A 27,561-nucleotide genomic window follows, 5' to 3' on the forward strand; every position below is an offset into this window, starting at 1 on the left:
CTTTCTGTTTCAGATGTACATTGTTTGACGCCGAAGGCGAGCCCCTTAGTACTTCGGGACTAACTAGAATAGGCAAAGATTGACTAGCAACCAAGCTTAAACTAGAGGAAACATCAATGACCCCATTAACAGGCACCGAATCGTTAAACCCTGGGATTTCATTCGGGGGCTGCAGATCAGTGGGTTTATCTTTCCCTTTGTCCCATAAATTGAAAAGCTGACATTGACCTTTCAATTGCATGGAAGTTGCAATTTTGTTCCGTAGGGGGTTAGATTTGGTTTTAGACCCAAATCTCCCTACAATCACTCGCCCAGAGCGTAGTTTTTTAGCCGTCATGAGACTGTATTAGAAGGGGAGTAAGAATCAATTAATAACAATTGTAGAATAAGAAACCTAAGAATCCTAAAATACAATACAAATCTATAGAGACAGTGTCACACAGATTTAATACCGGGGAACCAAGGGAGGGGGCCCAGCCCAGCCTTCTTCAGCCTCAGACGGTCCCGCCCTTGTCCCGGGCTTCTCCCGGCGCGCTCCCGCGCGCTCCCGCGTTACGGTGTCACAAGGGAGGGTTATAGCCGCGCTGAGGCGGGGGAGGAGCCAGCAGGGAGAGCGGGTCAGCTGCTGGTGATGCCGAGGGTCAGGCGCTCCTGGGACTTGAAGTCCTCGCCTGACCACGCTCGCAGCCCTGCCCACACCACCGCCACAGAGGCTCTGTCTGATGAAATACCTCGCAGTCACAGCGCACTTCCAGCGGCGCTAAACAGAGAACCAGAGGCGAAGCGGGACCCGCGGAGCGGGTTCCGCGAGGAGTTGATTGAGGAGATTAAAGGAAGAGCAGCTCCAGCGTGCTCGCAGTCCAAAGCTCCCTCTTCAGTCCACACAGGCAACAGGTGAGAAAACCAACAGTGAAATTGACGCGCTGGTTTTAGCCGCGCTGAGGCGGGGGAGGAGCCAGCAGGGAGAGCGGGTCAGCTGCTGGTGATGCCGAGGGTCAGGCGCTCCTGGGACTTGAAGTCCTCGCCTGACCACGCTCGCAGCCCTGCCCACACCACCGCCACAGAGGCTCTGTCTGATGAAATACCTCGCAGTCACAGCGCACTTCCAGCGGCGCTAAACAGAGAACCAGAGGCGAAGCGGGACCCGCGGAGCGGGTTCCGCGAGGAGTTGATTGAGGAGATTAAAGGAAGAGCAGCTCCAGCGTGCTCGCAGTCCAAAGCTCCCTCTTCAGTCCACACAGCACATGTTTCTATTTAATTAGCAGAGCTGAATTGAAATTTATCCATTTCACTCCGACAAGCCATGAAGACCTACAATGTTTGGCCATTGATGTAAATTGTAATAACTATGATTCTCACTAGGCCACCATCTTAATATGCATGAAAAAGTGAATTGGTACATATTACTGCTTTATAATAGGATGAAGACGTATCTGCACACTTTTTAGGTCTGGTTCCCATACAAATCTACAACCCCATAGTATCTATTCTAGAAGTATGAATGTGGGAGTGTGAGTGATAATTTAGGCTTGTTTCATCCCTCTTTAGGTGGAGATACATATCCCTCTTTTAAAATATGTATAATCATGAAAAAAGCACTTTGGATTATGTATTTATTTAATTTACATTGATCATGTTTTATGCACTTTTTGTATTTTATATATGATTACATTGCTTTTGATATAGATTTTGATCTGGGTTCTTCAATTCATTTTTTTATCTGTTCTCCCATATTCTTAATAGTTACCTAAGTACTTATGCATACATTTGTTACTACCAGCGCTAAAGCTGGCCCTGCCCCAAGGTATTCACCCATATGCCACATTCCATTTCTATGTAAATAAAAACAAATGTATTAATGAAGTGCAGAGCGACTGTCAGTCATTGACTTTCATAAAGCGCAACAGTTCCAGAGGTAAGCACACAGCGAATAAAATGACGCTTTACATCCTAGCGTGTAACATTTCCCATGTGCTGTACATGTGCTTGGCAAATAAGTGTCCTTTTGTTTAAAGTATTTAATTACATGACAGAGGATCCAAATTGAATGAAAGATTTATAGATCCCTGATTAACTAGAAAGGGGGGAAAGTGATCTTTTTGCTGCAATTAGGTTGGACGGCTCTCTCCCGAAGCACCCCAGCCCCTCCCTCAGTTGCTGACTGTAAAATAAGAAAACTATTACCCAGCTGGGGTAACAATAGGCTCCCATCGTGCTTTTCTGCTCAGCCCGCAGCTGCCAGTGAAAGTGGAAACTACAGCAGCAGGAGAACATTCTTTCTTTGCAGCCTATTTCTATGGCCAAGTGCCCCCCCACTGGCTCCGTATATTTTCTATGCAAAACTGTGGAAGAAGTGACATTTTAAAAGTTTTGACCTTTGTTTTTTTTCTGTTTTGTGCGAACTGTGGCATGCATTTTTTAAACCCCTTGTCAGGGTGTCTGCTCGAAAGCGCAATAGCCATTTATTTTGACGCTGAATTTTTTAGGAAATGGGTAAAAATGGGCACTGGATGTTATGCGCCGGCAACCTTTCTCTTGAAAATGATAGTGATGCGGAATGTAGAGAACACAAGGGACTATGATGACAGGCGTCAGGCACCTCGAGCAAAACAAGAACATAGCAAGCCCTGCCATTGTCCTGAAAATGGAAGAGTAGAAAGTGACTGGGGCTGTGACTTCACGACCTTTGCCCCGGTTACAAATTCCTACTTAACCTGGTGTGCTAAAATTGGATAAAATTCAATAATCCTGCCATGCTGCAGTGAAGTGACGTTCACCATCGCTTAGTCCTTTCGTGTCGCAATGCTTATGACGAGTTATGACCTCAGCTACAGGGATGAGGTACGTGACGAGAATTAGTGAGGTTCACGCGATTGGAGATAATTAAGCATAGTTAGGTCACCCCCCTGCAGAGGTGACATTTTGGTAAACACGCTCCATTTTGTAGTCCTGCATGATTGATTAGTAAGTAGCCTGTACAGTATTGTGGAAGCCCTCCGATCATGATGTTTTGGAAAAAAAAGGAAAAAAAGTACATATAAGAATCAAGACAGCAGAACACAAAATCAGGAGAGGAAGTTCCCTTATACTAAATGGATGAACATTTAAAAAATATTTAGTGCATACAAATAATTGCAACAATAAAAAGAGTCTCTTGATTGAGGATGGGTGAAAAATGTAACCAATGCTTCCAATGAGATTTTGAGCGTGAGTTACTTGTTATTAAAAACAGCTTGGAGTTGTAAAATATAGGAACCTCCTTTTAAATTTACGGATTATTAGTTGCAAAATCAGCAATTTTGTAATTGATGCTAATTGATCTGGAAATAAAAAAACAATGAAAGCATCAATGCGAGGAAGGTATAAAGAGGTAGAAAAATAATAAAAAATAAGGAGGTTGAGCGCTCAGCTTAAAAATAAAATACTCTTAGGGGGGTAAGGAACACACTGTGCAGAGCAGACTGTTCCGGGGGTTTTCTGTTTACTACCGCACACTATTACTTCTCTTAGAAGTAACCCCCTAGCTTCCATTCACTGTAGGCAGACACCATGCTGCGCCTGCTGCAGTTCTCGCCACAGCAGAAATACAGGACTCTTTGAGCAGGTAAAAGAGATCTACAGTTCTGGGAGAGAACGAACGTGCAAAAAGAAGTGCTTTATTTGTGCCAGTAGGTGCAGGTGGGAGCCACCCACACTTATTTTTGGGCACCAGCGCTTATTTTTCCTCAACGGACTTTGATCCAGAAGAGCAAGAGAAAGAAAAACACAAACATGAGAAAGACAGAAAAACAGTGACAATGAAAGAAAGTAGTGATAAAAACAACCTGCAAGAGAGAGCAAGCATTTACAATGCAATCGGTCTCGCCTTTGGGACCTTATATGTATTTAGCTATGCAGCACATTAGCCTCGGTGCTGAAACATCTACAGTTCTTTAACAAGGAGGGAAAGTAAGCACCAAACTGCATGACATGCCAGGTATGGTAACACATGGAGAGAAAGATTGCCTTTCCGGGGGAAATGGTATAAACCAAAGCTCTGTTTTTATTATAAAATCAGGGCCTTCTGTGGTCATATCACTGAAAGTACAAGATTTGAAAAAAATATTATTGTCTACGGGTGCTCGTGTAAGACAATTTCTATTGACTGGAATCTAGAGAATGCTAAAGTGATTCTTGTATTTTACTGACCTCTGCTGGTCGTTTTCTATCAAGACAGTTAAATAGAGGCAGTTGAACAGAAAAAAGTCCCTAAGCGGAAGCAGATAAGTCCTAGGGCTGATCTCCAGAGCCCACAAAATACATACACATATAAGAATATACTAAAGTATATACTAAAGTATCTACAAGAGGTCTTAAATGCTTGACCTAAAAAAGAGGCATGGGGTATCAGGTGGTTATTAAAGAGTCATGGGGCAGACTCAAGACCATGCAGACCTGGTATTCAGCACCCTGACCTTTAATCTTACTGGCCATGTGCTCTGAGCAAAACTTTGGGCACTTGTACTTTTGCAAATTAAGCACTGGCTAAAAGATATGCAGGCTATGTCCAAGTAGGATAGATAGATAGATAGATAGATAGATAGATAGATAGATAGATAGATAGATAGATAGATAGATAGATAGATAGATGGATGGATGGATGGATGGATGGATGGATGGATGGATGGATGGATGGATGGATGGATGGATGGATGGATGGATGGATGGATGGATGGATGGATGGATGGATGGATGGATAGATGGATGGATAGATAGATAGATAGATAGATAGATAGATAGATAGATAGATAGATAGATAGATAGATAGATAGATAGATAGATAGATAGATAGATAGATAGATAGATAGATACTGTTTATTACCACTGGTGAGTGAGGAGAGTGACCAGGACCCACGAGAGGTGAATCCCCATGTTGTTCATGATGCCCTTCCCCTTCCGCAGCAGTGGTAATAAATAGCATATTTATCACCATGCACATATGGATATATGAATGGGGGATGGGAACACACTGCCTTACCTCCCAGCACAGTTCGCCCCTTAGCATTGTGGTAAATGCAGTTCACAGTGATTTCTTACTTGAATTTTAGCTGTAGTGGTTCACCAAAGTTGGTGCAGGTTAGTGCTGTGAATCTCTAGACACATGTGTTTCTGGATATTATCCGTCTTCAGTAGAGATAAAAAACGAAAATTCCTTCTGGGGTTGCTGGAAAGGGTGCCATAGTCTCTCAGGTCTCAGTACCTCTCTCTGGCGCACAGGTGCATCGCCAAGAGCTCGTCAGCTCAGGGGCTCAAGGGAGCCTTTTCAAACAAATGGGGGATGGGAGCACACTGCCTCACCTCCCACCACAGTTCGCCCCTTAGCATTGTGGTAAATGCAGTTCACAGTGATTTCTTACTTGAATTTTAGCTGTAGTGGTTCACCAAAGTTGGTGCAGGTTAGTGCTGTGAATCTCTAGACACATGTGTTTCTGGATATTATCCGCCTTCAGTAGAGATAAAAAACGAAAATTCCTTCTGGGGTTGCTGGAAAGGCTGCCATTGTCTCTCAGGTCCCAGTACCTCTCTCTGGCACACAGGTGCATCGCCAAGAGCTTGTCAGCTCAGTGGCTCAAGGGAGCCTTTTCAAACAAATGGGGGATGGGAGCACACTGCCTCACCTCCCAGCACAGTTCGCCCCTTAGCATTGTGGTAAATGCAGTTCACAGTGATTTCTTGCTTGAATTTTAGCTGTAGTGGTTCACCAAAGTTGGTACAGGTTAGTGCTGTGAATCTCTAGACACATGTGTTTCTGGATATTATCCGTCTTCAGTAGAGATAAAAAACGAAAATTCCTTCTGGGGTTGCTGGAAAGGCTGCCATAGTCTCTCAGGTCTCATTACCTCTCTCTGGCGCACAGGTGCATCGCCAAGAGCTCGTCAGCTCAGTGGCTAAGGGCCGAACTGTGCTGGGAGGTGAGGCAGTGTGCTCCCATCCCCCATTTGTTTGAAAAGGCTCCCTTGAGCCACTGAGCTGACGAGCTCTTGGCGATGCACCTGTGCGCCAGAGAGAGGTACTGAGACCTGAGAGACTATGGCAGCCTTTCCACCAACACCAGAAGGAATTTTAGTTTTTTATCTCTACTGAAGACGGATAATATCCAGAAACACATATGTCTAGAGATTCACAGCACTAACCTGCACCTACTTTGGTGGACCACTACAGCTAAAATTCAAGTAAGAAATCACTGTGAACTGCATTTACCACGATGCTAAGGGGCGAACTGTGCTGGGAGGTGAGGCAGTGTGCTCCCATCCCCCATTTGTTTGAAAAGGCTCCCTTGAGCCACTGAGCTGACGAGCTCTTGGCGATGCACCTGTGCGCCAGAGAGGGGTACTGAGACCTGAGAGACTATGGCAGACTTTCCAGCAACCCCAGAAGGAATTTTCGTTTTTTATCTCTACTGAAGACGGATAATATCCAGAAACACATGTGTCTAGAGATTCACAGCACTAACCTGCACCAACTTTGGTGAACCACTACAGCTAAAATTCAAGTAAGAAATCACTGTGAACTGCATTTACCACAATGCTAAGGGGCGAACTGTGCTGGGAGGTGAGGCAGTGTGCTCCCATCCCCCATTTGTTTGAAAAGGCTCCCTTGAGCCACTGGGCTGACGAGCTCTTGGCGATGCACCTGTGCGCCAGAGAGAGGTACTGAGACCTGAGAGACTATGGCAGCCTTTCCAGCAACCCCAGAAGGAATTTTCGTTTTTTATCTCTACTGAAGACGGATAATATCCAGAAACACAAGTGTCTAGAAATTCACAGTACTAACCTGCACCAACTTTGGTGAACCACTACAGCTAAAATTCATGTAAGAAATCACTGTGAACTGCATTTACCACAATGCTAAGGGGCGAACTGTGCTGGGAGGTGAGGCAGTGTGCTCCCATCCCCCATTTGTTTGAAAAGTCTCCCTTGAGCCACTGAGCTGACAAGCTCTTGGCGATGCACCTGTGCGCCAGAGAGAGGTACTGAGACCTGAGAGACTATGGCAGCCTTTCCAGCAGCCCCAGAAGGAATTTTCGTTTTTTATCTCTACTGAAGTCGGATAATATCCAGAAACACATGTGTCTAGAGATTCACAGCACTAACCTGCACCAACTTTGTTGAACCACTACAGTTAAAATTCATGTAAGAAATCACTGTGAACTGCATTTACCACAATGCTAAGGGGCGAACTGTGCTGGGAGGTGAGGTAGTGTGCTCCCATCCCCCATTTGTTTGAAAAGGCTCCCTTGAGCCACTGAGCTGACGAGCTCTTGGCGATGCACCTGTGTGCCAGAGAGAGGTACTGAGACCTGAGAGACTATGGCAGCCTTTCCAGCAACCCCAGAAGGAATTTTCATTTTTTATCTCTACTGAAGACGGATAATATCCAGAAACACATGTGTCTAGAGATTCACAGCACTAACCTGCACCAACTTTGGTGAACCACTACAGCTAAAATTCAAGTAAGAAATCACTGTGAACTGCATTTACCACAATGCTAAGGGCGAACTGTGCTGGGAGGTGAGGCAGTGTGCTCCCATCCCCCATTTGTTTGAAAAGGCTCCCTTGAGCCACTGAGCTGACGAGCTCTTGGCGATGCACCTGTGCGCCAGAGAGAGGGACTGAGACCTGAGAGACTATGGCAGCCTTTCCAGCAACCCCAGAAGGAATTTTCGTTTTTTATCTCTACTGAAGACGGATAATATACCGAAACACATGTGTCTAGAGATTCACAGCACTAACCTGCACCAACTTTGGTGAACTACTACAGCTAAAATTCAAGTAATAAATCACTGTGAACTGCATTTACCACAATGCTAAGGGGCGAACTGTGCTGGGAGGTGAGGCAGTGTGCTCCCATCCCCCATTTGTTTGAAAAGGCTCCCTTGAGCCACTGAGCTGACCAGCTCTTGGCGATGCACCTGTGCGCCAGAGAGAGGTACTGAGACCTGAGAGACTATGGCAGCCTTTCCAGCAACCCCAGAAGGAATTTTCGTTTTTTATCTCTACTGAAGACGGATAATGTCCAGAAACACATGTGTCTAGAGATTCACAGCACTAACCTGCACCAACTTTGGTGAACCACTACAGCTAAAATTCAAGTAAGAAATCAAGGTGAACTGCATTTACCACAATGCTAGGGGGCGAACTGTGCTGGGAGGTGAGGCAGTGTGCTCCCATCCCCCATACATATGGATATATGGTTCATGCCATTGCGTTTGTCATGTGTATTTGAACAAAATATATTTATACACAACTGGGATACCAGGAGTTAAATTTGCACAGTAAGGTAAAACAGTGATTCAGCTTTGAGACTATAAGGAGAGTTTTTTCTCTGTGTAAAGCAATTGTTACATGCCATCTGTAAGGCAGTAAACTAGGATTCTATTGTGTCAGAACTAATGTACTGTGGTAGTAAACTGTGATCTACCTTTGACAAGTTATAATAAATGTGTGAATATGTGTTAATTGGGACAGCTGCTTTAAGTAACTCGTGTTATTGGGCCACAGTTATTCCAACTGCCATGGGGTGGGTGTGCATTTATTGATTTTTTACTGAAAAAGCAAAGCCTAATTTAATGTAGCTTTTGTTGAACAATTCTAAAAAGTCACTGGAAAACCAAAGGTCATAGGTCATGAACTCCTTATAACCACTGTTAGAAATGGGGGTCTCTAGTTGGCCATGGTTTGCACCTTTGTCCAAGTAGGGACACTTCTTCCTAGTCAGGGTAAGGGAGTTACACTCCTGAAATAACCCCTGCTCAACCCCCTGGTACCTTGGCACGAGCAGTCAGGCTTATCTCAGTGGCAGTGTGTAAAGCATTTGCACATAACCAACAGTAATACAGTGAAAACACTACAAAAGGACAGCACACCAGTTAAAAAAAAATATCCAATATTTTTATATATCTAAAACAAGACCAAAACAATAAGAATCCAACATACAGTACTTAAAAATAAATAATTTGCAAGATATCCTTTGAAAGTGCAGAAATATCTAAAAAACACAGGCGCATATTATCAAGGGCCGGCAATAAATATCGCAAAGCGAGCTTAGCGCTTGCATATTTATCGCCGGCTATCTCTGGAATTTATCGGCCGGTTAGCGCATTATCAACAACGCTCATCGCCGAGGCGATAAAAATTCCAGAGATAGTTGGGATATCGCCGTTTTCCACCATGGAAAACGGCGATATCCTAGATGATAGGGCCTGTGGTCTTAGCCACACAATCCTCCCCCCATGTTAAGTATGCCTTAGGCAGGAATTTAACAAATGTTAAATTCCTGCGTTAAGGCATACTTAACGCGATTTTATATATCTATAACCCTCCTTGATAATATCGCGAAGCTGCCTTCGCGATATTATCCCATGTTGTTTTCACAGCCACGCCTCCTTTGCATCTCATTATCGATGCGAGGCGAGACGTGTGAAAAAGGGGCGATACGTCAAGGAATCACGCTCTAGCGTGCCCTTGATGATAATGCAATCATTTTATCGCCTCTTTTTGCCCGAAAACGAGCTCTAAAGCGGCGATAATATTATCATCACCCCTTGATGATAAGCCCCATTGTTCTTCCGAGTCGGTAGCTCCGTCCGATGCTACCACGATACTGAAAACAACAGAATCCAACAGTTCCTTCTGAACGCGTCGGTCGGGGTGTCAGCAGACTAGTGAACAGTACCTTTTGTGTTGCGGCCTACACGTTGGTGCGAGCCGGTCATGGCAACCGTCGCGGTTGCGATGTGAAGTGAAGCGGTGCCCACAAGGTGCGGTGTAGGCAGCACCTCACTGACGGCCGTCCAGCGGCATCGGTGGGACCGGAGCTATGATGCAGAGTGAGGCGGTGATTGTTGCGCTGCTGGCAGGTCACAGTGCAAGCGACAGAGCCGGTTAGAGTTTGCCAAGACTGCGGTGTTGGACGAGGCGGTGCGTCGTGAAACTTACGAGCAGTGCCCCCAGCCACGATGTGGTCACAGGTGTTGAAGTCAGCAGGCAGTGATGGCGTTGGTAAGACCATGGCGGCGAAGTGAAGTGAAGTGAGGTGGTGCGGAGTGTAGTGCCCACAGGTCATTGTGCAAGCAGCGGCTCGGTGGCGGCAGTGGCCGCTGTCGTCGTATGTGAGACCAGGGTTGCTGTGCAAGATGTGGTAGTGCCCTCTGCGGTGCCTCCAGGACATGGAGCCAGCGACAAAGTCGGTGACGGAGTCAGTTGCTTTTCCCTTCTCAGTAGCAACTGAATAAACGATTCCAAGAAGTGGTAACCAGAGGTTGTGAAGTCTTTGCAGTCCCTGAGACTTCAGAACAGGAGGCAAACTCTACTTCAAGTCCTTGGAGATTCTCAGCACAAGTAAAGATAGGTCAGTACAGTCCTTTCACTGCCCAAGACAGAAGCAGCAACTGCAGGCCAACCCAACAAAGCAACAACACAGCAAAGGGACAGTACTCCTCCTGGCAGCTCTACTTCTTGGCCGCTTCCTTGATTCCAGCGTGTTCTAAAGTTACGGGGTCTGGGACCCAATATTTATACTCAAAATTGCTTTGTTCTATCAGGCAGAGAGTGTCTGTGCTTAGTCCAAACTAGTCCTGTCCTCTCTGGCCCCGGTTCCCGACAGGAGGTGGAGACAGCATTGTCCAAGACAGACCAGGCCCATTCAAGTACAAGGAAATCTCCTCCCACTACTCTAAATGCAGCCCCCGTCTATTCAGCCCAGCCCTGACTCATCCAGAAAAGGCCCGACAAACCCCGGCCACCCCAGTGGCTGTCTGAAGAGAATACACATCCTTAGCCCCTGTCACTCCAAAGCCAGACAGTAAATCCACAACCCCAGCAGAGGCACACTGGATGGCTAAACAAGAAAAGACCTACTTTGTAAAAGTGGTATGATAAAACACAGAACATAAAAATCATCTTTACTAAAAGATGCACTTTTACATTGTGAGTCCAGGCATACTAAACTCCATTTCCCTATCTTGTTCCAATGGTAAGTTATGCGTATAAGATGTTGTAAGTAAAACTCCCAATCTATCCTATGGGACAGATAGCCTTTCAATAGTGAAAAACTAAATATACTATATTTCACTATCAGGACATGCCACATACCTCAGTACATGTCCTACCTTTCACATACACTGCATGCTGCCCATGGGGGTACCTTGGGCCTACCTCAGGGATGTCTCATATGTAAGAAAAGAGAAGGTTAGGGCCTGGCAAGTGGGTGCACTTTCTAGGTCGACATGGCTGTACTGAACTGCGCACTGACACTGCAGTGGCCGGTCTGAGTTACATTTACATGCTGCTCATGTGGGTGGCACAATCAGTGCTGCAGACCCGCTAGATGCAAAAACAACAATTGATGGACAGAATGCAGAACAATGTCATACATTCACCCCAGTACAGAGATCTGGGCCTAAATCCATCGTTTTTTTGCTCACCATGCCGTTCCAGTTTGAACCCAGCCATATGCAAATCAGTCTTGACCCTGTGCCTCATGGGAACAGTCCAGCCCGAACTGCCAAGCCAGGCCCTCCCTGGACTGGAAACAAGCATCCTAGGACTGGTTTCGGGGTTTCACCCCTCTTCAGCCAGCATAGCTTGATTCCAGTGGCATGGAGAGCAAGGGACCCACGTCTGGGCATACCCTTCCCACTCGGGGTGACAAATGCAAAAACAACAATTGATGGACAGAATGCAGAACAATGTCATACATTCACCCCAGTACAGAGATCTGGGCCTAAATCCATCGTTTTTTTGCTCACCATGCCGTTCCAGTTTGAACCCAGCCATATGCAAATCAGTCTTGACCCTGTGCCTCATGGGAACAGTCCAGCCCGAACTGCCAAGCCAGGCCCTCCCTGGACTGGAAACAAGCATCCTAGGACCGGTTTCGGAGTTTCACCCCTCTTCAGCCAGCATAGCTTGATTCCAGTGGCATGGAGAGCAAGGGACCCACGTCTGGGCATACCCTTCCCACTCGGGATGACAAATGCAAAAACAACAATTGATGGACAGAATGCAGAACAATGTCATACATTCACCCCAGTACAGAGATCTGGGCCTAAATCCATCGTTTTTTTGCTCACCATGCCGTTCCAGTTTGAACCCAGCCATATGCAAATCAGTCTTGACCCTGTGCCTCATGGGAACAGTCCAGCCCGAACTGCCAAGCCAGGCCCTCCCTGGACTGGAAACAAGCATCCTAGGACCGGTTTCGGGGTTTCACCCCTCTTCAGCCAGCATAGCTTGATTCCAGTGGCATGGAGAGCAAGGGACCCACGTCTGGGCATACCCTTCCCACTCGGGGTGACAAATGCAAAAACAACAATTGATGGACAGACTGGGGTGGTGTAGTGGGCAAAAGAACGATGGATTTAACCCAGATCTCTTGACTGGGGGAGAATGTCTGCATTGTCAGCATTCCGTCCATCATTTGTTTGTTGTAACGCTTTTCGCCCTAAGTGGGATGGGTATTCCCAGACGTGGGACCCGTGCTCACTACGCCACGGGAGTCAAGCTATCCTGGCTGATGACGGCTGATAGCCAGAAACCGGTCCTAGGATGCTTGATTCCGGTCCAGGGAAGACATGGCTTGGCAGTTCGGGCTGGACTGTTCCCATGAGGCACAGGGTCAAGACTGATTTGCATATGGCCATGTCTAAACTGGGGTGGTGTAGTCGGCAAAAGAACGATGGATTTAACCCAGATCTCTTGACTGGGGGAGAATGTCTGCATTGTCAGCATTCCGTCCATCATTTGTTTGTTGTAACGCAGACCCGCTAGAAGCCTTTGATTTACAGGCCCTGGGCACACACAGTGCACTGTACTAGGGACTTTCTAGTAAATCAAATATGCTAATCATGGAATCGCAAATCCATAACATAATTTCGTGAGCATACACACAGCACTGAATAGCAGTGGTAAAGTGCCCAGAGACCTAAAATCAAGAAAAACAGGGTCAAAGACAGGAGAACAAAAAGCAAAAAGTCCAGGAGGTAAACCGGCTGAAAAAGACAAGTCTAACAACCACACATATTACATCATATATGACATTGTAAAATTATATAATTGATTGCATCACTGACAACACTATACTCTCATAAACATATAGTTACCATGTGAATACGTGTGGGTTGCATGGAAATAGAATAAGTCCTTGAGGCAAGTGTGAAGGTGCATGTGATGAATACAAGCCCCAGCTAGGCCCGCAAGAGACAAGGGTTCGCTCTTCTGTAACGAAATCTATAAGGAAGTTGGCACGGAAACTGCAAAGTACAAAAACAACGTTTATTAACCCTTAAGGGTGGTCCTACAATCCACACAACACTCTTCAGTATTGCAAGGAGTAGCACACTGAACTTGCATACACAGTCCCCTTTTATACACAGCAAAGGGGCTCATGAGTGGGTGGATACCACAGAGTTGAAGAACATTACCATTTAGGGTCATTCTCGATACCGAATCAATACATGGGCGGAGCTAACACACTCCTTGGGCCCGCGAAAACACATGGTCAAGCAAGGCTAATTATAACAGATGTGGTCAAGTCTGGGCATGCGCCAGACGGACAAGAGAGAGCTACTTATAAACTGTTGCTAGGCAGATTACAAGAGCAACTAACACAGAGGTCGGACTCTCCTCGTGGTGAACACATGGCAGCATGCCAATACAAATGGAGTCCGGACTTCGGCCAACATAATGAGGAAAACATGAACAAAGGGAAACACTAATGTTTTCAGTAAATGCTTAATCACATTCTGCCTTAATTTACAACAGACGACCCTTTCAGCATTTACTGAAGACATCTGGTCTCCAAGAATAATCATCGTATATGTCAATTATCATCATTCCTTTAACCTCTTTAGCTAGACCCTTCTGGCGGGCAACATCGGCAATAGCTTTCTTATCTGGAATGCAGAATGAAATGCATACGGAACAGCACAATGGTCCACATTGAATACACATACAGAGAAAGAACAGAATTGCTATAATAATGCAGAGACCAGTTAAGACCTTCCATCCCCAGGCAGTAACCAACGCCCAAAACCATCCAGAAAAGGACCAAGTGCCGTTTTCTGTGTGGATTTCAGCTGCTATTTTATGCAGCTTATTAATGGCGTTATAAACGGATGGCGTATGATCAGGAATGAACACACAGCAGCTACTTCCAATAATTTTACAGGCTCCTCCTCGATCAGCTAGCATTACATCCAATACCATACGGTTCTGCAATGCAACAATTCTGGTAATCTGTAATTCTTCCGTAAGATTCCCAAGAGCAGCAGCAGTCTGATTAGTCACAGCTTCTACCACTCTTGGTAATCTTCGGATCTTCCTACTATTCAAAGCAGCTCCAACAAAAAAGAACAATCCTAAGTTAAAATCAATATACTGTTGCAAGCTGGTATCTGTTTGATCCACCTCATCAATTGATAGAGTACGTTTATATCTATTTACAGTCACATTATTCAACAGTTTTAAATCCTTATGATATGACGCAGGTGCTAAGAATACAGGAGGTAATAGGAATGATACATAGCATACCCCAGACCACCCAGCCGGCAAACGGTAATAACCTTTATTTCCACATACAAAGTAGGTATTATGGGACGCTAAGAAGGTGCTGTTGTTTAACCCATCGATGTTTAGTACGGTTATACAATCACTGACACCCACAGGAATAAAACCCACACTCTGGACACACAGGTCCGCTTGGGCTTGTGCTACTTGGATTACGAATTTGTCCTTCCCCACAGTGTCTCTGGTGTTTGTGAAGATATAGGGGATGGATTCATTGTCCGGTCGGTACTCTTCCCATTCCCAAATTGTCCCATTCGCTTGTGGATATCCATTCTTGTCCTGATGGCATTCTTTATTAAGTCTGAAAAGCAATCGTCCCACTGTCGGTTTCCGAGTGGCAAACAAAAAAGTGTACCATGCTCTACAAGAGCCATTGTGAGAGAAAGGAAGTGGTATGAATGGCGTACCTCCTTTCTTCTGATGGGCTGGCATCATCCCACATATCCAACAGTTCGTAGCGTTTGTAGCAACGTGGGTGTGATGCAGCATCTGAATGAAAGTGTTATTCAAATAGGATTGTCGATGCTTCAACTCTTGATATGGCAATGTATAAAAGTAGTGCTCCGCAGGCACTGGAGTCGTCAACACAAGCGTCTTTCGAGCAGGAGTTGCCTCCTCCACAAACCATGTGGTTATACCAACGATGGCTACTGTTAGCATGAACCCCAACGCACAAAGAATTTTCTTCTTCTCCATGTCAAAGGAAACAATACCCTGATATCTTCCTGAAACTAAAAAGGTCTGTCAGAACTCTTCCCCTTGGGCAGCGGTTGATTTCTTCACCAGCGGGCCAAGACGGGTGTCGCTACACTAATGCAGGGCTGATCCCCCCCCCTTGCCTCATCGGCTCTCCGTTTCACTAACCCAAGGGCCGTTCTGACAGTATGTCCCGGTACTGGAAATCTCACTTCCTTAGTCGCAGATGATATCGCCTTCCTCCAGAAGTCGTGTGGTCCGAAAAGAGCTCCTCAGTGTCGTTTGGCTCTGCAGCACGGCCTGTCTCTGCTGCTAGGATGTCTCGTTGATCGGTCAGCACGGCAGACTCCACCAATCCGGGCGGTACCTTTCGACAGTGCAAGGAATGGATCCAATTCTTCCTGTTCGAGACTCGCACAGCCGTCCTCGTTGCAAGAAGGACTTGCTCAGGTCCGACCCATCTCGGCTCCAAACTGTTCGATCTGTCGAAAACCTTTATCATCACATGATCTCCAGGCCGGAGACCATGTCCTTCGCCAGTAGACCGATCAGGGAGCGCCTCTCGGACCTGTTGATGAATAGAAACCAAGTTATCCGTTAACTGTGCCAGATAATCACTCATCATCACACAAGGTACATCATACACAGCCTTAGGCCTTGGTGGACCCCAAATATTCATTGGGCGTCCAAATACTATCTCATAGGGTGTAAGGCCGGTTCGAGAGTGTGGCACCGACCTAATTGACAATAACGCCAGTGGCAAGGCGTCTGGCCAAGTCAAAGATGTTGAAGCTTGAATTTTGGCGATCTTAAGCTTCAGTGTACCATTATACTTCTCGACTAGTCCTGCAGACTGGGGGTGGAACACGGCGTGGAACTTCTGGGTGATGCCTAGGCCCTTCAAGACATACTTTATAACATCCGCTACAAAGTGAGGGCCATTATCACTCCACAGAAGTCTACAGACGCCGTATCGGGGGAAAAACTCTTTCAGCAATAGCTTCGCTGTAGTCATTGCAGTATTGTCTTTCGCAGGGTACGCCTCAACCCATTTACTGAAGGCGCAAACCACTACTAGAACATACTTCAAATTGTTACAGCGCTCAAGCTGGATGTAATCCATCTGCAGAACCTCAAAGGGTGCAGTGGGCGTCGCAAATCCTCCTGCTGGAGTTCGCGTGCCTTTCCCTGGGTTATACTTCAGACAGATCATACAGGTCTGCACCACCCTCTTTGCTGTGCTAGCAATCTCTGGATGCTCCCAGACTTGGGTAAGCAATTTCACAATTGCGGAAGCTCCAACATGTGCTAGCCCATGTGCCATCTGGACCATAGGTTGTACAAAAGCCGTGGGTAATTTCCATCTATCCATCTGCTTATTTCTCCAGCAACCCTCGTCATCCAGTTCTCCTTCGCTAGCCCATTGTTCCCGCTCTTTGTCAGAAGCGGTCTTTTGTATTTCTCGCACTTCCTCCTTCGCATCATGCCATCTCTCCACCTGTGACTTCACTACATACATGGCAGTAGTACCGGGCTGCATCGCAGTCTCCCGTGCTACTCGATCCGCTAACGCATTCCCTTCTCCAACCTTATCAACCACTTTCCTATGGGCGCTACACTTAACAATGGCGATTTTCTTTGGGTATGTCAATGCAGTTAAAAGGTTGTGGACTAACTCCCCATGCATTATCTGCACCCCATGTGACGTTAGAAACCCTCTCTCCTTCCAGAGTAGGCCGAAATCGTGCGCTACTCCGAAGGCATAGCGGCTGTCTGTGTAAACATTCACACACAATCCTGTACTGAGCTCACACGCTCGTGTTAACGCTATCAGTTCCGCTGCTTGAGCTGATTTCTGTGGTATGCGTGCTGTCTCCACTATCGTCTGTAACGTGGTAATTGCATACGCTGCTGAAGCCGTACCATCTGGTAGCTTCAGGCAAGATCCATCCACCCACAACTCTCCATCTACGTCTGAAAAGGGCGTATCCTGGAGATCAATACGACCCTTTGTTTGTTCCTCAGTCACAAGAATACAATCATGCGCTTTCTGTGCCTCAGGCCGGGTCTCGGGATATGGCAACAATGTGGCCGGGTTTAATGTCACGCACCTTTTTAACGTAATATGAGGAGCTAAAAGCGTCAACTCATATCCCGTTAAACGGGCACTGGTCAAATGCTGCGTCTTTGTTTGATTAAGCAGGGCATCAACAGCGTGGGGAACTAACACCAACAGTTTATGGGATAACACAATTCCTTCACTCTGCCGTATTGACACAGCTGTCGCCGCAACCGAGCGAAAACACCCTGGCAATGCTCGGGTGACAGGATCAAGTACGGCCGAAAAGTATGCACAAGGGCGCTGCTTATCACCATGCATCTGCACTAAGACTGATAATGCACATCCATCCTTCTCATGCACATACAACGAAAAGGGTTTTGCATAATCAGGGGTCCCTAACACTGGTGCTGAACAAAGGGCCTGTCTCAATTGCTGAAAAGCAGCGTCACACTCATCTGACCAGGGGATCGGGATGGGCGTGTCTTTTGTCAAGAGAGCTAGTAATGGCTTAGCTATGTGTGAAAACCCCAATATCCACTGTCTACAAAAAGAAACAAGACCCAAAAATGCACGCACATCCTTCTGCGTGGATGGCCTTGGTGTGTCCAAAATTACTTGGATACGATCTGGTGTGAGTGCACGCCCCTCCTTAGACAAAAGGTGACCCAAATAAGTCACCTTTGGTCTACAGAATTGCAATTTCTTCCTAGAGACCTTGTGATTGTGGGATGCTAAAAAGGAAAGTAAGGCTATCGTACTTTTCTCGCACAACTCCAGGGTGTCAGCCGCCAATAGGATGTCATCGACATATTGAATGAGGGCGACCCCCTCGAGTAAGGCAAAGGAATCCAACTGTCGCTTCAAAGCCTGACTATAAATACTAGGGCTTTCTGTATAGCCCTGGGGAATTCTACAAAAACGATAAGATCTATTGTTTAATGTGAACCCAAAAAGAAATCGGCTATCAGGGTGAATGGGAATAGAAAAGAAGGCATTTTTCAAATCAATCACTGAGAACACGGTCGCCGTAGGCGGGACCAAGGTAAGCAACGTCGTGATATCAGAAACCACCGGGTACTGAGATATCACGATCTTGTTTACCTCCCTCAAATCAATTATGAACCGATAGACCTTTGCATCCGTGTCCTTTTTCAGAATAGGGAGAATCGGACTGTTACAGATATTATAGGGAACTTCTTCCACTACTCCTACTGCGATCAGGTCTTGCACAATCTGTATGAGAGCCTCCTCGCCCTCCTGGGAAATACGATACTGTGGGAGGCGTGGTAGTACCGCCCCCTCCTGGACACTAATGTGGACCGGAGGAATCACCATTTGTCCGACATCTGTGTCCGACGTCGCCCATAAAGTTCGGGGGAGGGTAGCCAATAACGCATCCTCTGAGATCGTACACATCCGCCCAGATCGGGGGTAGTTGTCATTTAAAATCACCCTCACACCCTCAGGGGAACAACGAATTGTAGCCCTAAAGTACTTTAACATATCAAGGCCCATAATGTTATCCGGTGTGTACGGAGCAAGCAGAAACGGGCAAGGCGCAGAAAAGCAATCAACTTTAAATGCAAGGGGCTGTGAAAGAGGGCTTCGGGAGAGTGTACCGTCAAACCCTACCGATGTAACTATTGAGCCGGATGGGGGAGCCCCCGGAACCAAGTACCTAGACAATGCACTACGTGTCGCTCCTGTATCCACTAGGAACTGATCAGTAGAACCTAAAACCTCAGCCGATACATAAGGACCCGTCTGATCGACCGGCACCTCAACTGATTCGGACCCCCATCCTACGCATTCCTATGCATGCTGAGAATCATGATATCCCGATCGATCGATGTCCGATACATGATACTGGTGCTGGCGATCGAAAACGTTTGAGCTATCTCGGTGCTGTCCGGCAGTATCGAAACGGGCATTATCGTTGGAATTCCCTCTAAAGTTCGAGAAGCCCCCTCTACCTCTCGGGCCACCCGGAGTGTGCCCCTGACGCGAAGCACGCAACGCTGGGCAATCCCTGGCCCAATGGCCCAACTGCTTGCAATACGCACACTGGTTCCTATTCAAATCAGATCGGCCCGAAGGGGGACCATAAGATCCGCCCCTTCCTCTATTATTATTACCCCGGCGGGGCGGGCCATATACTTGTGCTAACATCACTTTAGTTTTGAGATCTTTCGATTTCTTCTCCTCCTGGCCCTTCGCCTCGTGCTCCTGACGCTCATAATACTGGGCGATGGTCAGAAGGGCCGTCGGTGTCGCGGAGGACCAAGAACTCTCACTCGCTTTTAACCGGGCCGCAACTGCCGGCAGCAGATTAGCCACATATTTGTCCGCGAAAAGGTGGCGGCCCGTGTCGTCAGTAAGCGACTGGCCACTAAAATCATGAAACGTCTCCTCAAAGCGCGTAAAGAAGTCCGCAACTGACTCGTCAACTTTCTGTTTACACGCAGCTAACATATTCCAATCAATCTTTTTAGGGGGGATAATCGTCTTCAACTTAGCCACAATAGCCGCAGGGAGATCTAAAATATTCTGGGGTGGTTTCTGTGCGGGCTTCCGTTCCCTATCCTCATCCTCAAGGTCAGACCACCGGGCCTTGAAGGCAACCGCATCATCTACCTTTCGGACAGAGCGCCACGTATCCGGCGGTAGGATAAGGCCAAAGAACAAGCCTATATCCGCTAAGGTCATAATGCAAGAATTCAAGGCCCCCTCGACTTCTTCATAGAAGGCCGCTGGATTCTTGCGGGGGTCAGGCAGCGCATTCTTTAATGCCATAACATCGGCCCTATGCCATGCAGTATAAACCCAATTATACACAAAATATCCCCTAGCATCGACAGAATTAATATCCGAGCTAGTCCCTGCTCCCTTGGGAGGAACATACAAAGGCGCCGCCTCTCGCATTGGTTTAACATGCACTATGTCATCCTTATCTGACTGGGAGGCGGATGGGTGGCCCCCTGCTGCAGACGAATCCGACTGCTTCTCCTCCTCCGTTTGTTGACGTGCTTTCTCTCTAAGGGCCAGCACCTCGTCCCGCAAAGCGAACAGCCGCCGAGCCGCCTGAGAAGCCTTAGGGGGAGAAAAAACACCATTACGTAATGCTCCGGCATCCGAAGACACTTCGTCAGGCTCAAGGACACTAGAATATTTTCGGAAAGCAGCAATTACTTCTTCTGAAAAATGAGACAGAAAATACACCCTCTCTCTATCTTGCCACGACCCCCAAGTATGGAACAACTCATCCTTAGACATCTTGCCCTTAAGTGCACGGAGGGAAAGTTTCCGAAGATCAGCCATATGCTCGGTCGATAACATGGACCGTGTGTCGACCTTACCCGGAGCCGGACCAGAATCTTGCGGCCGCGGAGCAGATGCGCCAACATAAGGGGGCGGAGAGCGATCTAGTAAATAAAAATCGTCATCAGGATTATTAAGGACAGGATAAAGCGGCTGACGAACAACATATTGACCCGAAACTTGTAGCCTACGCTCTTTCTCTTGTCTGTCCGTTTGCTCTTTGTCCTCCCGACGCTTCGCTTCCTGCGCTCGCATATGATCATTCTTTCGCTGCTCCTTATCAAACAGCGCTTTCTCACGTTTCTCTCGCTCACGCACTTCCTTCACCCATAATCGCACACACTCAAACATATCCTGACGAGCACGTCGCTTACACATACACTGTTCCACATACTCAATCTTACGTATATCAAACGATCCATACAAAGGCCATCGCAACTCAGGATCCTTCCTCGTATATTTCCTCCATAACGTGCTGTACATTATGGAAGAAAGACCATGCTTCACGTACATATCCCTATTAGGAGTCCCCTCTGGGGGAGCTGGAGCAGATTCCTCGAGGTTCAACCGGTTTCCAAGACAGCAGCACCTCTTACGAAGTGCGCTAAAAGCAGGCATGCTAGGAATAATGCAAAATATGCAGTATTATCAAGAAAAAATGGCACTTAATCGTTGCGCCGTTCAAAGTTTACACAGCTCCGGAGAAATTTCTCCACATTACCTGCCTATATGTGTTGCAACGCATATATTTTCACAAAGACAAATTCAAAATATGACTAGTCACCATCAATCAAACTCAAATAGCCAGACCAGGCTTCAAAACTCGGAGCAAGTACCGTACAACGGTTCTTACCAATCAAGAGTCCAGGTTCCAACTGCCAAGCTCCACAATCGCCCAAACGGCTCTCACGGCAGGACCGACAGAAGAGGTCTCAGTCGATGACCGGCGCCACCCAGACGGTCAGCTCGGAAGGGAAGGAAGAAAAACCTCGGGATGCCAGGGCTAAGACGCCGCTGGCAGTGATCACGTCCCCGGCCAAACTCCTCACCTTCGTCGCGACCAGTCCTTCGAGCATCCGAGTCGCCGATGAGCCCCACGTGACGGGCGCCAATTGATGAATACAAGCCCCAGCTAGGCCCGCAAGAGACAAGGGTTCGCTCTTCTGTAACGAAATCTATAAGGAAGTTGGCACGGAAACTGCAAAGTACAAAAACAACGTTTATTAACCCTTAAGGGTGGTCCTACAATCCACACAACACTCTTCAGTATTGCAAGGAGTAGCACACTGAACTTGCATACACAGTCCCCTTTTATACACAGCAAAGGGGCTCATGAGTGGGTGGATACCACAGAGTTGAAGAACATTACCATTTAGGGTCATTCTCGATACCGAATCAATACATGGGCGGAGCTAACACACTCCTTGGGCCCGCGAAAACACATGGTCAAGCAAGGCTAATTATAACAGATGTGGTCAAGTCTGGGCATGCGCCAGACGGACAAGAGAGAGCTACTTATAAACTGTTGCTAGGCAGATTACAAGAGCAACTAACACAGAGGTCGGACTCTCCTCGTGGTGAACACATGGCAGCATGCCAATACAAATGGAGTCCGGACTTCGGCCAACATAATGAGGAAAACATGAACAAAGGGAAACACTAATGTTTTCAGTAAATGCTTAATCACATTCTGCCTTAATTTACAACACATGGTGAAAGTTATATGTTGCACCCTTTCCAGATCACTAAAGTTTAAGGTGCAAGTTTTACACCATGTTAAACAAGATAAAGGCTGTGCCACCTGATATGTGTTGCAGGAGCATGTTTCAAAATAGCTTGTAGCTTAAACCCAAAGACTCCTACCAAAAATTATGAGAAAGGCCATAGCTTCTGCTGACAATAAATTGTCCATCAGTGGATATCTGGGGACGTGCCCATTTTAAATATTTGTAATACACTGCTATAGACAAGTTCTAAGTGGCAAGGATATGGTGTGGATGTGTTTTTCCAGAACTTTGCTGAAGATTTTGAGGAATTGCAGATTGTTGAATAATGTAGAATGTAGTGGTGTCCTACTTAGAGAGGATATGTCACACACTGACACTGTAGACATGGTTCTGAGGTTGGATGCCATTGTGCCGATGTTAGAAATGTGTGTAGTATATTTCACCAAACTACTTGTGTCCAGAGGCCCTGGCAAAAGATCTTTTCAGTGGCATACCTATCAACCCCTTAACCTAAAATTGCTGGTCAGTTGAAGTCCTTAAATGGGTAATCCGTTTGAAGTGAATAGAAGATTGGCCACAGCTGTAGCATGTTAAATTACTTTAAGTCCCCACATCCTATAGGATGCTGTAACAATGACTGGATATTGTCATCAGTGAAGTAACTATTGAGATGTCAATACTGATGTCATTAAGGAAGTCATTTAATGTGTCAAGAATGATAGATATACTATGTGAGGCCATAATCACTGCAAAACGGAGGCACACGTTATAGTTGTCTCAGCAAATTATAACTGATGAATTTTAATGTTTTTTTCATTTTTGAACATTAGTTTTTATGTTATTTGAACACCAAACTGTAACCTCACTTTAACAGTTGTTTTTTTCACTACATTTAAGTTGTGTTTAACATGAGGTATGATTTTTTTTACCATTTTCTAACTATAACAACAGTTTGACCTTTGTTTATTAAGTGAATTTCTGTTTTTCTTTTTATATTCAGCCAACTGTTCACCTGTGTATAGCCTCTGGCTCAGGGATCTCCAACGAGTAGCTCGGGAGGTACTGGTAGCTCGCCAGTACCTTCAAAGTAGCTCTCTGAGGGGAAGTCAAGCCCTGTATCAATTTCAGAGTAGGTGCCTATTAGAGAAGGCAGTACTGATCATCTCAAGACGCTAAGAGTGACAGCCAGACAAACTTATCACAGTAACTAACACTCAAACACACACTGTGCCAGCTTATAGGACCTGCTTCATGACAGTCTGTATCCAATATCAATATAATTAAGCTACAAGGAGATTTGCCATGTTACAGTCCCTGCTTTATCAGTCACAACATGTGTGTTAACAGTGCACCATCAAAAAAGTATGGCAGCAGTAGCCTGAGCTGTAATCAGTGCTGACCCACCAAAGTGCGGGACTGCAGGAGTCAGAGTGAAAATGTGTCAGTTAGATGCATGATCAGCTTAAGACCTGAGGAGAACAGGGTATGATCCAGACCAGAGAAAATTAAGAGATTCATCAACATTTATGTGTGTGCCCATAATAAACACTATTGCTTCCTGAAACTATGCCTTGTGCCAAGAACCGCCAAATATATATGCTAGCCCCATCATAAGAGTGTTATATTTGGCATAAGGGTGTCCATTCTTGACATAATAGTGCCAATGGCATAATTATGGCCATCCTTGACTATTTTAGTATTTTTGGTCTAGTTGTGGTATGCTGGCAGCCATCATAGACGTACTCTGAGCATGACTGGCCTATATGTACGTATTCCTGGCATATTAATGTTCATGACTGATATGTGGTCTTATCCCTGATCCTTCTGGTTTCCAGCCTTGGCACAACTGTGGCCCTAGTTTAATGGTGGGCATTACTGGCATAATCCAGGCATCCATGGTGCTATGGTGAGCATCCATTATGATGTAATGGGGTAACCCACAATTGTCCACGGACCTGGGTAACGATTGGTATAGGAAGCAATGGTCCTAGACTTCTTTAAAGCTACAATTCAGTTATGAAAAACATTCATTAGTCAAAGGGCATCCGGTACTTATAGAATTAGCATTGTATCATTAATGTACCACCATTTTCTTTACAATGCAAACAAGTATATCCTCAAAAGACACAAAGGCACACAATATCGCTCCAATAGTGACTGTTTATTTAGTTATTTTGATATTTTAAAGGCGGTTTTAGTTTTCAAAAATGGGGTTTCTTCTGGAAAATTGAGTTTGTTTGCCCACAGTGGAAAGTAATATTAGATAGAAAAATGTGCATTTTCAGAAACTGGTGAATGATAATTCAAGCTGAACTGGGGAGACGTACTGCTGTGCTTATGTCCTTTGTGCCACTGGGCATGTCAAGATTTGAATGTTACTTCATAAGTCAAGGGGAGGCATTTAATATTAAAGAACTTTTTCCCAGTATTTCTGCTGGTAACCGCACTTGGTATACTTGGGTGGTAACTACTGAAAATCTTGCTTTAGGTGGTCATAGTGTAGTCACTATTTTACAGGTATAAAATTTGCTATTAGCTCGGGAAACTTTTGTTGAGCAGAAGTAGCTCTCACTACAGAAAAGGTTGGAGACCCCTGTCTGGCTGCATGCAGCAGATTTTGGCCATCGGCGTTGGCCACGCTCTGTGCCCAACCCTCCCGCAGTTGACCTTCCTCCTGCTGTATAGAGCTTTCAGCCTTACCCAAAACTTACTACGACTCTCGCACCTCCATATTCAGTGTTGTAAACTCACTAGCCAGACTACATGAACTATTTGCACCTTCCCCGTGCACAGCTGATACCCTTTCGTATTACATCATTTATATGATGTTAAATCATAGCATTCATAGCAACAATCATAACATCTCAAATAGCATAATTTATAAGAACACTGTGCATGGTAGCTGGGCGAGTTATAGTTCAGTCTGGTATGCAAATTAATACTAGGTTAAAACTATAACTTTACAATTTCTAATGTTTGCTTAGTTAAAGTTGGTTTTGTAAACAATATGTTTGAAATCATGTAATGTTGTTTAATATGGTATTAATTGTTTTTATTTTTTGGTACAACAGTACTTTCCCAGAACTTCGAAGTTCATTGTGAAGAGTGTTGTGGCATTGACTGGAGTGGCATAGAGTTGGTTGGTGCAGAGTAGAGTGTTGCAGAGTGGAGGGGCATTGAGTGGAGTACAGTGGAGTAGAGTGTCTAAAAGTGGAGTATTGTGTCGTACAGTAGAGTAGAGGAGAGTGACATAGAATGGAGTGTTGTAAAGTGGAATGCCGTAAGGTGTTGTACAGGGGAGTTGCATAGAGTAGAGTAGAGTGTTGTAGAGTGCAATGGTGCAGAGTGGAGTACAGTGTGGTGGAGTGGCATAGAGTGTCATACAGTGGAGTGGAGTAAAGTGGCATGGCTTGGCACAGAGGGAGTTGCTTAGCTTATCCTCTAGTGGAGTAGAGTGGCATAGAGTGGAGTGGCTTGTCGTAGAGTGAATGGCATGTCGTAGAGTGGAGTGGCATGGAGTGTCATAGAGTGGAATATAGTGTCATACAGAAGAGAGGCATGTTGTAGAGTAGATTAGAGTGGTGTGTCATAGAGTGTCTTAGAGTGGAGGGCATGGAGTGGAGTGGTGTAGAGTGGAGTGGCATGTTGTAGAGCGGATTGGTTTGTCATAGAGGGGAGTGGTGTGTCATAGAATGAAATGGCATGGAATGCCATAGAGTGTATTGACGTAAAGTGGACTGATGTTTCGAACAGTAGAGTGGACTGATGTACAGTGAATTTGCATGTCGTAGAGTAGAGTGGAGTCACATGTCACACCAGTGCCCGCTTATGCTTAACGCTGTTTGCCTTCCCAGAGCATTCCCCTCTTCTGCGTGCCCAGTGATATACCCACCCTCCTGCCCCTGAGTACCCTCCCATTGCCCTTCCAACCCATGCCCTTTCCCTCCACTCTCCGTAACAGCCCCTCCAGCCTACCTTTTTCTCTCATACGTACCTTCAGTTGATTTCATAACTTTCTTACCCCAATATCTTTCCTCTGCCCGTACTTGCTGACATCACATTTCTCCTAAATGCACCGCACCTGAGCACTGCTCCTTGCTGCATTTATCAATCTTACAGTGCTCTAACAAAATCAGCCCTCAATATGTGCATTTTGCAACCTCTCAGCGCATTATCCTGGAATGTGAACAGCTTCACTCATTACATTAAAAGGAATCAAATACTCTCTTATCTCCAGCTCAAAAAGGTGGATGTGGCCCTGCTACTGGAAATGCACCTAGACATCCTGGAGTCTGACAAACTACGTTGAGACTGGGTGGGCAAGGTGATTCAGAGTAGTGTACACCCAAGAACAACCCCAGATAGAGGTCCCCCTGCAAATATGGAGTAGCAGTTCTTCTCCGCAAATCCCTGCTGGCCATGTCTTCTGTACAAAGACATGGTTTGGCCCAGATGACAGATATGCATTTGCCAAATTGCGCCTGCTAGACAATTCCTAATGTCTGGGGTCAATCTACCACCAGACGGGGCAAAACGATCATTGCTCCTCCACTTGAACTGCCTATTAGTAAAGATAGGTGCCTTGCAATATCATTGGTGGAGACTAGAATCTCACGAGGGACCCAGTCTTGGACAGAATGGGACCCTTAGACAAAGCAACACTGCAGATAGGGCCCTGATGGATGATTTTCTGTCGGACAATGGATTGGTAGATCTTTGGCGCCTCAGTCACCCGACAGATATGGTGTATACCTTCACCTCTCAGGCCCATGTCACACTCTCCAATCTGGACTATTTCCTCATCTTTCACAGAACGGTTGCGATCATTCAGGACATTCAAATACTGGAGGCAGCACTTTACGATCACTCCCCGGTCCTATTATCCTTAGATGTAGGGCTGACCTCACTGGGACTTAAACCATGGTGCATGAACATACAGAGGCATCAAACCCCTCAGGGTAAATCCCAACTGTAGACCCACCTCTCTGAATAGCTCTCTAATAACCAGAACTCGGTGGCCTCTCACAGATTATTCTGGGATGCCCCAAAGGCCACCATCAGGCGCCAACTCGTGAGAGATGCCACAGTGGCCAACAAACAAGCAGCTATTGACCAGAAGGATCTAATGTTTCATCCTATGCCCGCCTCTATT

This window comes from Triturus cristatus, chromosome 8, assembly GCF_964204655.1.
Source record: "Triturus cristatus chromosome 8, aTriCri1.1, whole genome shotgun sequence".
NCBI lineage: Eukaryota > Metazoa > Chordata > Amphibia > Caudata > Salamandridae > Triturus > Triturus cristatus.